Source organism: Melanotaenia boesemani, chromosome 16 (genome assembly GCF_017639745.1).
Source record: "Melanotaenia boesemani isolate fMelBoe1 chromosome 16, fMelBoe1.pri, whole genome shotgun sequence".
Lineage (NCBI taxonomy): Eukaryota > Metazoa > Chordata > Actinopteri > Atheriniformes > Melanotaeniidae > Melanotaenia > Melanotaenia boesemani.
Window position 1 is genome coordinate 31240380 of NC_055697.1, and position 15298 is coordinate 31255677.

General features: G+C 41.8%; 1 long non-coding RNA gene across 1 annotated transcript; it reads right to left on the bottom strand.

Moving 5' to 3' along the window:
- Positions 1 to 4457: 4457 nt before the first annotated feature.
- On the bottom strand, positions 4458 to 8540 carry LOC121655982. Its single transcript, XR_006013343.1, has 3 exons — positions 7711 to 8540; positions 7200 to 7390; positions 4458 to 7108 (listed from the first exon to the last, which is right to left on the bottom strand). It is a non-coding gene; the product is annotated as an uncharacterized LOC121655982 (long non-coding RNA).
- Positions 8541 to 15298: the final 6758 nt, after the last annotated feature.

A 15298-nucleotide genomic window follows, 5' to 3' on the forward strand; every position in this document is an offset into this window, starting at 1 on the left:
TGAAATCTTCCTGCTGATGCAGAGATCAGCTTATAGTAAGCACATACCTCTGATTCTAAAAAAAACATTAAATATTTAGATGGAATTAAACATAACTTACTATCCTGCAGAATTATACTTCCACACCATTATCTGTCACAGTTTGTATATTTATCCTCAAGACTGACCATCTATACATCTATGATGGATTTTTATATCATTGTAGCTACTGGAAAACAACAGCCAGCTATGCTGTTCTACACCTACAGGTGGGAGCTCCTAAACCTCTTTATGGTTCTAATCTTGCTCATTATCTTTACTGAAATTTAAAAAGTCATGTTTAACTTTAGAAAGCTGCACAATGACACCAGTCATGGTTCCTTACAGCATGAATACAACGCATCTGCATTAAAAACACACTGTGGGTAAATGGTGGATGTGGTTTACTTGACTATCTGGTGGTGGAGCCCTCTGTGGTCATGAGTGGGCTGGCTTCCGTGTAAAAGGTTATGGTTTCCTAACACCAGCGTCAAGTGTCAAGCCAGATGTTAGTTTCTCTTTTTTCTATTTTTCTATTTTTATACCCACAGTCAGTTACGAGGCAGTACCGAGGGACAGCAGTCCATGGGGTAGCGGTGGGGGGTGGGGAAAGGATAGATGTGCTTTGTTTGTGTACACCCTTAGAAATTTCTGTGAATTTATGGCCAAATTCTAGCAGTCACATACTGTCTTTCCAAAATGAAGTAATAAAATCAGTTTGTTTGTTTGTTTCTTTTTTTACTGTTGTGAGAATCGAAAATGAAGACAACAGTAAACTGCTGCAAAATAACAAACCAATACTGTGTTTATTTTTTTTTGGACCCGCTTCTTTGGTATTTGCAACTTCGACAACCAGCATTCATCCTCCAGTTTTAAAGCATAAAAAAGGTAAGTAAAATAATTTTAGAGGATGTAACTTGTGGTTTTGCATGGTATTAAGTCAATTTGGGCCAATAGAAGTGACAAGAAGTTACTGAATAAATGAAGCTGTGGGTAGATGTTACCTAATGGATGTTTTGAATCAGGACACAACTGAAACATTCCAACTGCATGTAGATGCAAAACATGAGCGGAATTTTTTGCCATAACCCACAAAGTCTTCTATACCTAAGGTGTGTTTAATACACAAGTGATGCAAAACCACATCTTTTTCTCTTTCATCTTTCCATAGTCGTAAATTTATGTAATCATTAGCGTTTGAATTTGCCAATAGCTGTGTATATACAAGCACAACACCAGCACTGATCTACTTACTGCCACCGCTAACAAGTAAATTCTGCTGTAGCTTTCTTAACTCCTTTTTTATTTACTATTTCATTTTTTTATTATTATGATTTTTTTCGTTTTATTGCAGGTCACACACACTGACCACACTTCCACTGTGTTCCTAGAACTAATGAAAGGTACAGTTTGAGTTTGGTGATATTCTAAAACTGGTTATTACTATCAGTTATTGAATTGTTGTGTGTGTGTGTGTGTGTGTGTGTGTGTGTGTGTGTGTGTGTGTGTGTGTGTGTGTGTGTGTGTGTGTGTGTGTGTGTTAACAAAAGGTATACATATACAAAAAAAAATCTTAAAAATGACATTTTGCAACATATGTTCAAAGATGTGCAGTAATGTAATGAGCAACCGGTAGCTGGATGGATGGTCAGCGCTGAAAGCCATATCATCTTTGATACATCATCCAGCCAACATTTGTGACAGGACTTGCAGCAGTGTTTGCAACTTTCTACATATTCAACCTGCAATATCCAGATGAGGCAGCTAAGACTTTGGAGTTCATTTAACGGTAAACCTATTCTTATGATTGTATTTAATTATATTAAAAACACTGTACAGTGAGTTAAATACAACAAATTGCACAAGATTTAAAAGCTATGAAGCAAATTATAACTAATAGTTGTCAAAATTGTTGATGTATTTTCTTGGTATATTTAAAAACTGCACAATTTCTCAAAATAAGGCATAAAAATATATTACAGTTACTACTATTTGGCAAGTTCTTGCATTTTCCCATTTAGATCTTGTGTTTTTTATGCGCTTCATTGGGATTAACCCAGAAAGGGGCACAAAGACCACCCATGGAAAGATGGTGTCCAAAAAGACAGACAAGATAATCTAAAAGAAACTGCAGACTGTGAATGCAGATGTTTCTACTGATTAAAAACCTGATGGACTTTGACTGGCTCTTCATACAGGTTAGTTGTTGTCACCTCTTAAGATTAAGTCCTGATCATATTAAGCAAATTATTTAAACCCAGTTTAAGACATGGAAACCTGTAATTCTTCTATTTTTATTCCAGTGTTACTACAGCCATGTCTAATTCCTAAATTTGGAGGCCTGATTTTTTCAGTGATTTCCTGAGGTATGGAAATGGAATTTTGAAGAATATATATGTTTGGGTTGTGACATTACAGTGCCTTGAAATGAACATTCATTTCCAAACAATTCCTCTCATCTAATCTTCTTGTGTGTTATGCATTGTACAACATTATGTATTTTATTTAAATACTACTATTTACCGCTATTTCTCTTCTACTATTACTAAATGTTACAGTACAAGTGAAAATGAGGACTTTGGTTACATTATTTTTAGTGTAAAAAAACTACATTAAAATGTTGTACTATGCAGTATTTACTGATAAAGTAAATACAGTTGTAAAATACTGGCAGCTACAGCCACCTGTATTTTACTGTAAATTTAGCTGCACTACAGTATTTACTTTAACAGTAAACTACTTTAAAAATAAATTATAGTACTGAAAATGTAAATTCACAGAAGAATACCGGCAGCTGTACTTACCAGTATTTTACCATTATTTTACAGTATCTGTACCGTACTTACTTCAACAGTATGATACTGTAAAAATAAGTTACAGTATAGATCATGTAAATTTACAGTAAAATACTGGTGTCTGTAGCTGCCAGTATTTTACTGTAAATTTACAAGATTTTTTCTTTTCTTTTTTTTTTCCTGTCCAGCATCCTAACATACAGAACGGTGGTCTGTGTGCCATATTTTACTTGACAGATTTGCACTACCAAGGGAGACATGTTTTATTATTTTTATTGTAATCTTATTTTCTTTAGTTTTTATATGTCAGTACCGAACCTGACAGGGAGATAGAGGAAGAGTGAAGAGAAAAATAAATAAATAAAACGGGGAGAAAAGGACAGGATTAAAATGTGTAAATAACAGTTGTCTAGGCTGCCTAAAATACACCTAAAAAACAATATAAACTACCACAGTACTACATGATACATAAAGAAAATAGGATGATGATATGAAAAAGTACATTAGTCATCAAACGTACCTGCAGAGAAACGTACCAACACACAAATACCAGCAACATTTAGTCAGAAGCCGATGGAGGACGAGCACGTTTATGAGCATGCACGTGTGAACGTGCGTGTGTGGCCATGCAACAAGGACGAAATGTGTGCTTGCAAGGGGGCCGTGATCACGTCGCACCCCGAAGCATCATCGGGGGACGGGGGGAGCCCGAGGCCCCAAAGGCCCAGCAGGTCCACAGAGCACCAAGCCCAGGACGGCCAAAGCAGACAGAACAGCGGCCCACTCAGACCAGAGCAGAGGGGCCCCCAGACCAGAGCCCCCCGGAGCAACGGGGCTGGGGCACCAGGCAGTACAGGGCGACGGTGAGCAGGCTGCATGAAGGGCAGGCACCCCACATGCCCAAGGACCACACATTCCCCCCAGCAGAGCCCCGCCCAGGACCCTGATGGGGCCAGACCGCCCCAGGCAAAACCACCGCCGGCCACGCCAACCCAACACCAAGGCCAGGTACCCCAGGGACCAGAACATGTCCCTCTGCCAGGCAGCAGGACCCCCTTCAGGGCTCCCTCAGTGTGTGTGAGTGTGTGTGTTATGTGTGTAGTGCAATTCAGTTAAATGTGGTAGTGTCTAACATGTAAATAAAATCGGGGGGAGAGAGGTCACAAAGGGAGGGGATGCAGGAAGGGCCACCTCGGTGGCTCCTGTCCGCCCACCCACAGCCCATGTCCCTGTCCCCCCAAGGCCCACCAGGGATCCCCCAGCCAAACCCACCGACTCCACCCGCCCCACAGAGCCCTATGTGTGGTGTGTATGATGTGGGGTGGTGGGGGAGGAGAGGGGCACAACCGGGAGAGAGATCTTTCTCCCAAGCAGCCAACTCCTCAGCTGGCCGCTGTAGGCGCCCCCCGCCTCCCCCTCCCCATTTTTTCTTAGAGTGTATGTGTGTGTGTGGGTGTTTTTAATCAATTTGTTAAAAACTTTTGTGTGAAGGCTTGTTTTACTTTAATATGCATAAATTGTTTCTATAATGTAAAGCCCTTTCTGCATGAAAAGTGTTTTATAAATAAAATTGATTTGATTTGGTTTTCGGAGGAAGAAAAGACAAAGAAAAGAGTCATGAGTTCAGGATTCATTGAGTGCAGTTTAAACCTAAATCTTTATTTCGTTCACACAAACACTTCAAATTACAATTTAAAATTGATAAATACACAGATTATACAATGAACATGTACATTTTAAGGACACTGCTAGTGTCTTCCTGCAAGAAATCCAAGTTTTTTACAGAGATTGATGATTATATCCACGTGTCTAAGAGAAAAAATCTAGAGCAAAACACTCGATTTAAATTATATCACTAATAATAAAAAAAATATTTACAGCTGAAACTTCTATTCAAACAACATAAATCAATATGTTAAAAACAGAGTTTTAAATGCTTCATAAATAGGACCAAAATGTTGAAAAATGTCTGAAAGTTGCTCAGATCTGGCATCATGGAGGTCGACCACCTGAAGCTCTGATGTATAAGAAGCTTCTATTTAATGCATCACCTTCTACTGGAGTCGTAACGTTTGGAAATTAACTCTGAATCTTACTGTTAGTCAGTAGCTGCGTTTCCATTACAGTATTTTGCTAAATAAAAGAAATATTTCTACAATTTCAACAACAGCGATTTGCAAGCGCTTCCATTGAATGGTGTTTAGTGCATTAGTTGTTGTTCTCTCAGCTTTGAGGAGGAAGGAGATTTCTAATTTTTGGTTAAAAATTCTTGCATTTCGCTGTTGTTTGCTATGAAGGATGGCAGCGATATTTTCTTTAATTGTTTGTGAAAAGATTTCTGTCTCCTCTTGCAGCTCCTCATGCCGTGCCCCTTACGTCATGTCCGGGGACGTGTAAATGAAAAAAAGTGTTTCCATTACACTTTGCGATATACTCCTATATTGACACATCTGAAAAGTCACCTCATGACAGCATAAAAACATTTTAGCAATGTTTGAGAGGTTTTTCGAAATGTTGGTGTTTCCATTATCAGTTTTTATTGCGATATTTAGGTTTTGTGCAGTTCTAGGGGTAATGGAAAAGCACCTAATGAAAAACATGAGGGACGTGTGGGAGTCGGGTAGGTTTTGTTACCAACCCAGCAGTGTACTGGAAACCATCACACACAGACCAGTTCTTGCTCTCTGACTCACACCACCCACTGGAACACAGACTGGCCGTCCTCAGGACTCTGCAGCATCGGGCTGAAAATGTCCCACCAGGACAGAAGGAAAGAAAAGCTGCACAAGCATGTCGAGACAGAGCTTCAACCCTGCGTGTCTGAGCTGGGCTTTTATCAAGTCAGAGAAAAACTGAGCCCCAAATAATGAAGAATAGAAGAAATGATGCACAAACGTTGTCATTCCACACATGTCTGGAGTGGCTGAAAAACCGGGGTGTCCAGCTCTGGTGTGTCAGACGATTCCTGCTCCAGCACACCTGATTCAAATTAAATGGTTCTCCTCAACAGCTTGTTAAGTTCTCTGCCAGCATGATGACCTATTAATCTGATTCAGGTGCAGCAAGAAACCTCCAGAACCTGCAGGACCTTGAGGACTGATCTTCTCTAAACACAACATTCCTGTGCATTTCAAACCTAGCAACACACGGAGGCAGAAACTGGTCCACCAGAGCACAGACCTCTACATAGAAACCTAACAACCACTTTACAGGTGTGCGGTGCTACAAAGAGCAGCTCTTCAGGTCAAGTTTCAACAGTCCACCTGCATCTTAAGGACAAGCAACACACTTTTAAAGGAAAGTAAGGTGCATATATTGGACAGGGGAAGAAGTCATCGATGTTAAATGGGAAAACCAACATTAGATAGAGGAGGGGGCCTCAGGTTTCATCTGTCAAACACCTGCAGTGCAGTCTTGACTCACCTTCCCAGGCCGTTTAGAAACCATTCACACCTAGAGTCATGTGACCAAACCACGTCACATGTTGGTCAGGCAGGTGGCTGGGTTGTTAGCAACGATGCTGACGACCTGAAGGGAGAACAAATTCTTCTGGGTGACCAGAGCTGGCCAGGATTGGTTGCACCTTCCGTGACACGTGTTGATTATAAATATCTGACAGAGAGCTGCTGTGAGCCAGTTATCTTACTTCTACTCTGATGATATCCGACGGTTTTTATTCTGCAAACCAGCCAATAATACAGAACATTAAAACAGACTCCATAAAAGATTTGTAAAATAAATCTATCAGTGTCTTTTCTACATTAAAAGTGTTTAGTTTGTGTTTTCATGTTTTCATCATTCAGGCTGTTGATCTGGTGGCATCATCATTGTTATTTCTGCAACAGGTCAGACAGACCAAAAACCTTCCTAGGGTCCATTTATTAAATAAAAAATATAAAACTAAGTCAATACAAGGATTCAACTGAATTAGAATGCAAGACACGTCATATAACTTGATGGAAATGTTCCAGTCATTGTGATATGATAAAAACAACAAATTCAAAACAAACCGAGGCAGGACAAGAACTGTGTACATTAACACAACCACAAGCAAAACTGCCACAATTCTCCGTTTTTCATTGGTGGAAACACCCTGGACAGCAGACAGGGCTCTAATGGTCCCAACTAGGAAGAAGATGAGCAGGGGAAAGGGGAGGAGGAGAAAAGCACCTGCTAAATATCCATGAATGACTCCAATAAAAACAGAAATGATCCAGATTAAAGCACAAACACCCACATAGACCTTGGTGGTTCGTTTCAGACGGTACCAGATCGGCCAGACGATGAGCAGATATCTGTAACACAAGACAGATACTCAAAACCAGTCTGTGAAGACCATCAGAGCTATCTACTAATACATTAGGGGGGTGTAGAATAGACAGTTACCTTTCCAGGGCAATGCAGACCATGGAGCAAACACTGGCCATCACCGCACAGTTGTAGACAAAGTAGAAAAATATAAACTTTATTAATTCGTCCTTGACCCCTGCCAGCTCAACGATCATGCAGCACATCTGTAGGATGTCAGCAAAGACGAGGTTGATGATGTAGACCGGAGCAACATGTTTATTTCGCAGCTGCAGAAAACATAAAAAGAAAACCAGAAAACAAATAAAATCAGCTGTTATCAATAATGTGTTTAAACTGGGAAACTCATGAAGAATGAAAGCAGAATTCGGTAGTTCCACAGCTAAATAATTACAGCATTCATTCACTGATGGCAGCACAAGAAGAATCAAAAAGTTCAGTTTTATGTCATTTTCTGTTCTTTCTCTAAGAGCTGGAACTAAAAACATCTTATTAATATATAACTTTACATGTGGTGAAACATGATAAATATTTAGCGTTTCAGTAATAAGTCATTAACAGAGCAGAAGTCTCAGCTCTATTATACTACCTGTGATAAAAGAGCACATAAGGCCAAGAGGGTCAAAGGAAGGCAGATGGAAACGATGATCAGTGTGAAGAAATCAGCTTCACTCTCAGTCCAGCAGTGGGAGATGAGAGACTCGTAGCTGTTGACTGAAGACGTCGGGTTTGTGTTGTTCATCTTTGGAGTAAAGCCTGTTCAGAGGATGAGAGAAATACATTTGTTCGTGTCTGTAGAGCCTTAAATTAGTCAGACTGTAAAAACACCTGCTGCAGACCAAAGGTCTTTCATCTCCAGCTTTTATAAATGACTTTTTATCGCACTTGTACGACAAAATGAGAAACTTCCAGCAGTGGAAATCTTTCTGGTGTTTAAGTTCCAGCTCAACTCTGAGACATCGAGGCCTAATCCCAGTTCTCTTTTTACCCCTACCCCTCACTTTTCGACCCCTCATCCCTTGAAACGAAGTGTTAAGGGGGTGGGAGTAAATATTCCTTTAGGAAACGAGACAACCCTACTTTACGGTTATACGTCTTCAGAAATCATAGCTAGTTGCTACGTCAGATGAAACAACAAGTATCTATGGAGACCGAGTAGTGGTTGGAAACAACTTTATAGCGATGCATTACCGCTGCTAGTTGGTATTGCTATTGGTATAAATTCAGGTGTCGATTTAGAATAAATTCAAACTAAATGTAAAAATTATTCAAGCTGTACTATTTACTGTAGATGAGGCGCTCAGCGCGGAAGCATCAGCTGCCTCTGAGAAGATACACACAGTAACAGCAAGGCTGCAGACAAAGAGGCGTTTATGGTCATATCTGGGATTTTAATCATGCTTCCCTGGACTCTACCTTGGCTTCCTTCTACCAGGCTGTAGACTGTCCCACAAGGAACAACAGAACAATAGACCTGCTGTACTCCAATGTGAAGGATGCCTACACAACCACCCCCCTCCCCCCACTTGGAAAGTCTGACCACAACCTGATTCACCTACAGCCACAGTACACCCCCCTGGTCAAAAGGATGTCTAAAACTACACGCTCAATCAGGAAGTGGTCACCTGAGGCAGAGGACGCTCTGAGAGACTGCTTTGACATCACTGACTGGGATGTACTGCTGAGACAACATGGTGAGGACATAGAGGAGCAGACTTACTGTCTGACGGACTACATCAACTTCTCGCTGGACGTAGTCTCCCCCAATAAGACTGTCCGTTGTTATCCAAATAACAAACCTTGGATAACACAAGATGTCAAAGCTGCCCTCAACAGGAAGAAGGTGGCTTTCATGAACCATGACAGGGAGGCCATGCAATCAGCACAGCGGGAGGTGAAACAATGCCTGAAGGTGGCGAGGGACACCTACAGAAGGAAGGTGGAGGATAAACTGAGTGAGAGCCGTATGAAGGAGGTCTGGGATGGTGTCAACACCATCACAGGCTTCAGATCAAAGGCCATAACAGCGGGGGGGACAGTGGAAGAAGCAAACAGGCTGAACATCTTCTTTAACCGCTTTGACCAGCCCACGGTCCCCCCTCCCCCACTGCAGTACACATCCTCCCTGACTTCATCCCCTGTGCAGCCCCCCTGCCAACCTTTACCTCTCCCCCCATCTCAACACCCTCCACACATAACAGCAGAACAGGTGAGGGGAGAATTGAGGAAGCTCCACCCATGGAAAGCAGCAGGCCCTGACGGAGTGCATACTCGTCTGCTTAGGACCTGTGCTGATGAACTGGGGGAACCACTCCAGCATGTCTTCATCCACAGTCTACAGCTGGGGAAAGTGCCTACCCTGTGGAAAATATCCTGTATTGTTCCAGTTCCAAAAAAAAAAACATCCTGGTGAGCTGAACGATTACAGACCGGTGGCACTTACATCCCAGCTGATGAAGACGATGGAGCGGCTCATCCTCAATCTCCTCAAGCCCCAAATGCAACAGGCCCAGGACCCCCTACAGTTTGCCTATCGTGCAGGTGTGGGTGTGGTGGATGCTATTCTCTACCTCCTACACCGTGTCCAAGTTCATCTGGATAAGGGGAGGGGCACAGTGAGGATCCTCTTCTTGGATTTTTCAAGTGCCTTCAACACAGTCCAGCCCCTGATGCTTCTGGAAAAACTGAGGGAGATGCAGGTGGACCCCTGCTTGGTGTCCTGGATTGGTAACTACCTCACAGAGAGACCGCAGTACGTCAGGCTAAAGGACATCACATCTGACACTGTTATTAGCAGCACAGGAGCACCCCAGGGGACGGTGCTGGCCCCCCTCCTCTTCACACTCTACACCTCAGACTTCTGTTACAACTCAGAGCTGTGTCACATCCAGAAGTTTGCAGATGACACAGCCATCGTGGGGTGTATCAGGGATGATGGTGAGGATGAGTACAGGAATCTGGTCAGTGACTTTGTCACCTGGAGTCAGATGAACCATCTCCAGCTTAACACCTCAAAGACTAAGGAGCTGGTTATTGACTTCAGGAAGTCCAGCCCACAACCACGTCCAGTGATCATCAGGGACGACAAGGTAGAGATTGTAGACAACTGCAGGTACCTCGGGTTGTGGCTGCATAACAAGCTGGACTGGACATGCTGTACAGATCACCTGTACAAAAAGGGCCAAAGCTGTCTATACTTCCTGCGAACACTGAGATCTTTTAACATCTGCAGGAAACTCCTGTGGATGTTCTATCAGTCTGTGGTGGCTAGTATGCTTTTTTATGCTGTTGTCTGCTGGGGGGGTAACATGAAAAAAAGGTGTGCTAACAGGCTGGAAAAACTCATCAGGGGGGCAGGCTCTGTGGTTGGTATGAAGCTGGACTCCCTGGTGACAGTGGCAGAGAGGAGAACACTAAAAAAAACTACTGGCTATTGTGAAGTATGCCAGTCACCCTCTGCACACTGTCATCAGTGCACAGAGAAGCCTGACCAGTAACAGGCTGCTCCTCCCCAAGAGTAGGACCAACCGGCTCAGAGACTCCTTTGTCCCCCGAGCCATCAAACTGTACAACTCTGCATTAGGCAGGAGGGGGAGAAGGAGGGGGGAGAGGGAGGTGTGCAGTCGGCCTGATACACCACATGCACAATAACCCATACAAACAGTTGCAATAACTTATACATGCAATAGTGAACTGGGCATCTGTACCACCTCTACTGTGTGCAATGCTTGTTTATATTTAACTTATCTTATTGTTATTTATTGCATTCTATTTGTGCTTTTCTTGCATCTTGTTGCCTCTATTTTGCTTTGTTCCTGTATATATTATATCTTGTGCTTGTCCTGCTTTACTGTTGGTGTTGTATTGCTGCTGGTACCCAAATTTCCCTGAGGACTCTCCAAAGGGATTAATAAAGTATTTCTATTCTATTCTATTCTATTCTATTTACACTAAGTTGTGCATGGTATTTGTTTTCTCTGTCCTTCAGTTCATTTTAAGATGAAACTGGTAGAATCTCAAACATCCTCAGAAATCTGACATCCTTCAGCATCTGCAACTCCCTCCTGTGCGCTGCAGTGTGCTGGGGGCCAGCAGCCAGCATTACTCTGCTGGGACGTTCATCTTCACCTAGTTTTTAATATTCTATGTTTTTCTCATTAAAAGAATCTGGATTTCTTCTGACCAAAAGGGTATAAAAACCTAAAGATATAACATTTTTAATTAGATTTTTATATTTATTGTTAGATTGGAAGTTGTTGAAAAGGTCTGATGTGAGATATATATATATATGTACATACATACATACAGTATATACAGTATATATATATAACATTCAAACTTGCAAAGCTCCTGAGAGTTTTGTTTTCAGCTCTTAGAGAAAATTCTTCATATTAACAGAAAGTATTTTTAAGATAATCATGAAGTTCAATTAATCAATCACTTTAATTATATAGCACATTTCACAACAAAACGTTTCCAAAGTGCTGCACACAAAATAACATCATAAAATAAATAAATAACTAAAATAAACGTGACAGAGGACCACACAACTCAAGCAGTGTTAAAAGCCGAGTAATAAAAGTGTGTTTTAAGATACCTGAATGAGTTCCTCTCAGCCGTGTTTAAAGTTTTGTCCTCTGCATCCACACAGTCCACATACATGCAGTAAGTGATGAAAACATGCAGCTGTTTCCTGATTATCTACATATGCTCTTCCAGAAACACCTGGTCAGGGTGTGTCCCATGTCACTGATTGGTCTAAATGATTATTTCTATTCAGGTAAACAAATCAGATGTAGCTGTTTCTTCTGTTCATGAGCTCAGTATTTACTGATGAATCTTCTTCTTTCTGTCTGATTTTCTGTCATTTTGATGTCAGTGTAAATGTAAAAAGTTCACATAGTTTGTTCAGTAACAACACATAATAAGCAGTTTTCATCTTTGCTTTACAATAAATTTTATACCCGATAAAATACTTCTGTTGGACTCTAATAACACAAAGAATTGTTTTAATCAAATTATTGTAATATTCCCTCTCATACATGAACCTGAAATCCTTTCCTTTTATTATCCATGAAATGTTGTAGACACCAGCGGTGCACAGATAGACACTATGTGGTGCTTTGCCCTCTGGACCAGCAGGTGCCCTTTTCAAAGTTATTTGTTTTTTAATAGTGTACACTGTACTGTATGTGTCCCATGTTGACGTGATCATTGACTATATTAGTTAAAAATAGTTTAATAAATTAAGATTTACAGAATATGTTGCAGTAAGACTAGTTAAATTTAGTTCTAGAAGCTTCATCAGAGTGAGCCCTCTGTTCAGGCGTCTGAAATCTTTGATGCCTCCTGCAGTTCAGGTTGTAGCAGAGAAGCTCAGAGATGCTGCAGAGAGTTCACGTTGTTGCTAAATATACATTATGCTGCCCAAAGGCTCACCTGCCTTGACTCTCACATGAACTTTATAGACACCCCATTCCTAATCAGATGAGTTCAGTATGATGCTGGCCCTCCGGCAAATCTTTTCTGGGAAAACTTTCCACAGGTTTAGGAGTGTTTATAGGAATTTTTAACCATTCCTCCAGAAGCACATTTGTGAGGTCAGACACTGATGCTGGAGGAGAAGAAAATAAGGTTGAGGTCACGACTCCGTGCAGGCCTATCATGTCCATCCACACCAGCCTCCTCATCCAGGTTTTTATGGACCTGCTTTGTGCACTGGTGCACAGCCATGTTGGTACAGGAAAGGACCATTCCCAAACTGTTCCCACAAAGTTGGAAACATTGTCCAAAATCTCTTGGTACGCTGAAGCATTCAGAGTTACTTTCACTGGAACTAAGGGGCCAAGCCCAGCTCCTGAAGAACAGCCCCAAACCATGACCCCCCTCCACCAAACTTTACACTTGGCTCAATGCAGTCAGACCAGTATCGTTGTCCTGGCAACCACCATACCCAGACTCTTCCATCAGATCACCAGATGGTGACGCGTGATTCGTACATCCAGAGAACAGGTCTCCACTGATCCAGAGTCCAGTGGCGGCGTTCTCTCCACCGCTGCATCTGACGTTCTGCATTGCTTCTGGTGATGTACGGCCTGGATGCAGCTGCTGCCATGGAAACCCGTTCTATGAAGCTCTCTCCTCTTCTAGAGCTGATCTGAAGTCTGGAGGTCTGGAGCAGTTGAATGCAGAAAGTTGCCGACCTTTGAGCACTATGCACCTCATCATCCACCGACGTTGTTCATCATTTTACGGGACCGACCACTTTGTGGCTGAGTTGCTGTCGTTCCCAATCGCTTCCACTTTGTTATGATCAAACTGACAGCTGACTGTGGAATATTCAGGAGTGAGGAAATTTCACAGCTGGACTTGTTGTACAGGTGGCATCCTATCACAGAACCACACTGGAACTCTCTGAGCTCCTGAGAGAGACCCGTTCCTTCACAGATGTTTGTAGAAACAGTCTGCATGCCTCGCTGCTGGACTTTATACACCTGTAGCCATGGAAATGATCGGAACTCCTGGTTTCTGTTATTTGGACGGTGAGTAAATACTTTTAGCAATATATTTGTACTTCATTAGTTTGGCCTTGGATACCACGTGTCTGTAAATATTAGGTTTATATTTTTATGTCTTACAGATAATTGTGTTTACAAGTAAACTTGTTAGATTTATGATATGTTTACGTTTATCTAACGTGGGAATACACAACGCTGACTTTCAGTTGTACGATATATCAAGACTTTCAATAAAAAATAAGACAAGCCTTGTACAATTATTGGAGGACTTATATATTAGCTGGCTGTCTAATTTAGCAGTGATGCTAAATGAGGGCAGTACTTTTACTATTGTGTATGTAATGTTTAAATCTAGTACTGCTACAGGAAGACCTTTATGTAAAAGGCACCTGGAGGAACGATGAAGGGCTGCAGAAGGACGTAGCTTGAATGTATGAGTGTGCGGAGCAGAAAGTAAATAAACCGGACAGCATGACCAATGTCCCCGGACAACTGTATTTCATTAATATAGACAAGTTGGAACAACAGTGTAGGTTTACATCAGGTTACATAATTAACACTTGCAGTATTTTATTTGCTAAATGTCCAGCAGAAAAAGTAGCCTCTGCCTTGTTTTCATGTCACCAAGCAGATTTATTCATACTGTTGGTCTCTTTTCATTTACCAATCATAGCATGACTAGAAACGAAAGTTTAAGGAGAGAGAAAGAAAGGGAAGTACAGCAGGCTGCCAGGGAAGCAGCTCTCTGCTCTCCTGGACAAAGCAGCCATCAAGCAGCAGGCAGGAATGTTTATAAGGAACCGTGTACAATTTAAACATACATGTTCTATTCTATTCTATTCTATTCTACAGTCATTTAACAGACGCTTTTATCCAAAGCGACTTACATTTAAGAGTAAGAACAACACAAGCATGAATTCAAACAAGATGGGACGTCATAATTAAGTGATAGTCAGACTGCTTTGAGTCCAGTTGGACCCAGGTGCTGTCATGTAGTGCTAGAGGCAGTGCATATAATTTTTTTTTTTTTTTAAGTCATTTTATTTAAATACAAGATCACGATTTCATCACATAATATCATCTTGGGCATAAGTGCACACAGCTTCTTCAGTACTTGGTTGAGCCAAAAAGCTGGACAAATCTTTCTAACTCATTTAGTTAAGCTAAATGTGGAAATGCTCCTTAAACAACTGAGTCTTTAGCTTGGTCTTAAAAGTAGATAAGGACTCTGCGGATCGGACGGAGTTTGGTAGATCGTTCCACCACCGGGGAACAACAGAGGAGAAGAGTCTAGCTACTGATTTTGCTCCACGTTGTGGTGGGAGCACTAGGCGTCTTTCATTGGTAAAGCGTAACTGTGGAGAGGGAGTGTAGCTCTGGATTAAGGAGTGAAGGTAGACCGGAGCTGTTTGGGTTATTGTTTTGTAAGCCAGAAGCAGAGCTTTGAATTTGATGCGTGCTGCAACTGGAAGCCAGTGGAGAGCGATTAGCAGCAGAGTAACATGAGCTCTTTTGGGCTGGTTGAAGACCAGACGTGCTGCTGCGTTCTGGATCATCTGCAGAGGTTTAACTGAGCATGCAGGCAGGCCAGCCAGTAAGGAGTTGCAGTAGTCAATACGTGAAATGACCAGAGCCTGGACCAGGAGCTGGGTCGTGTGT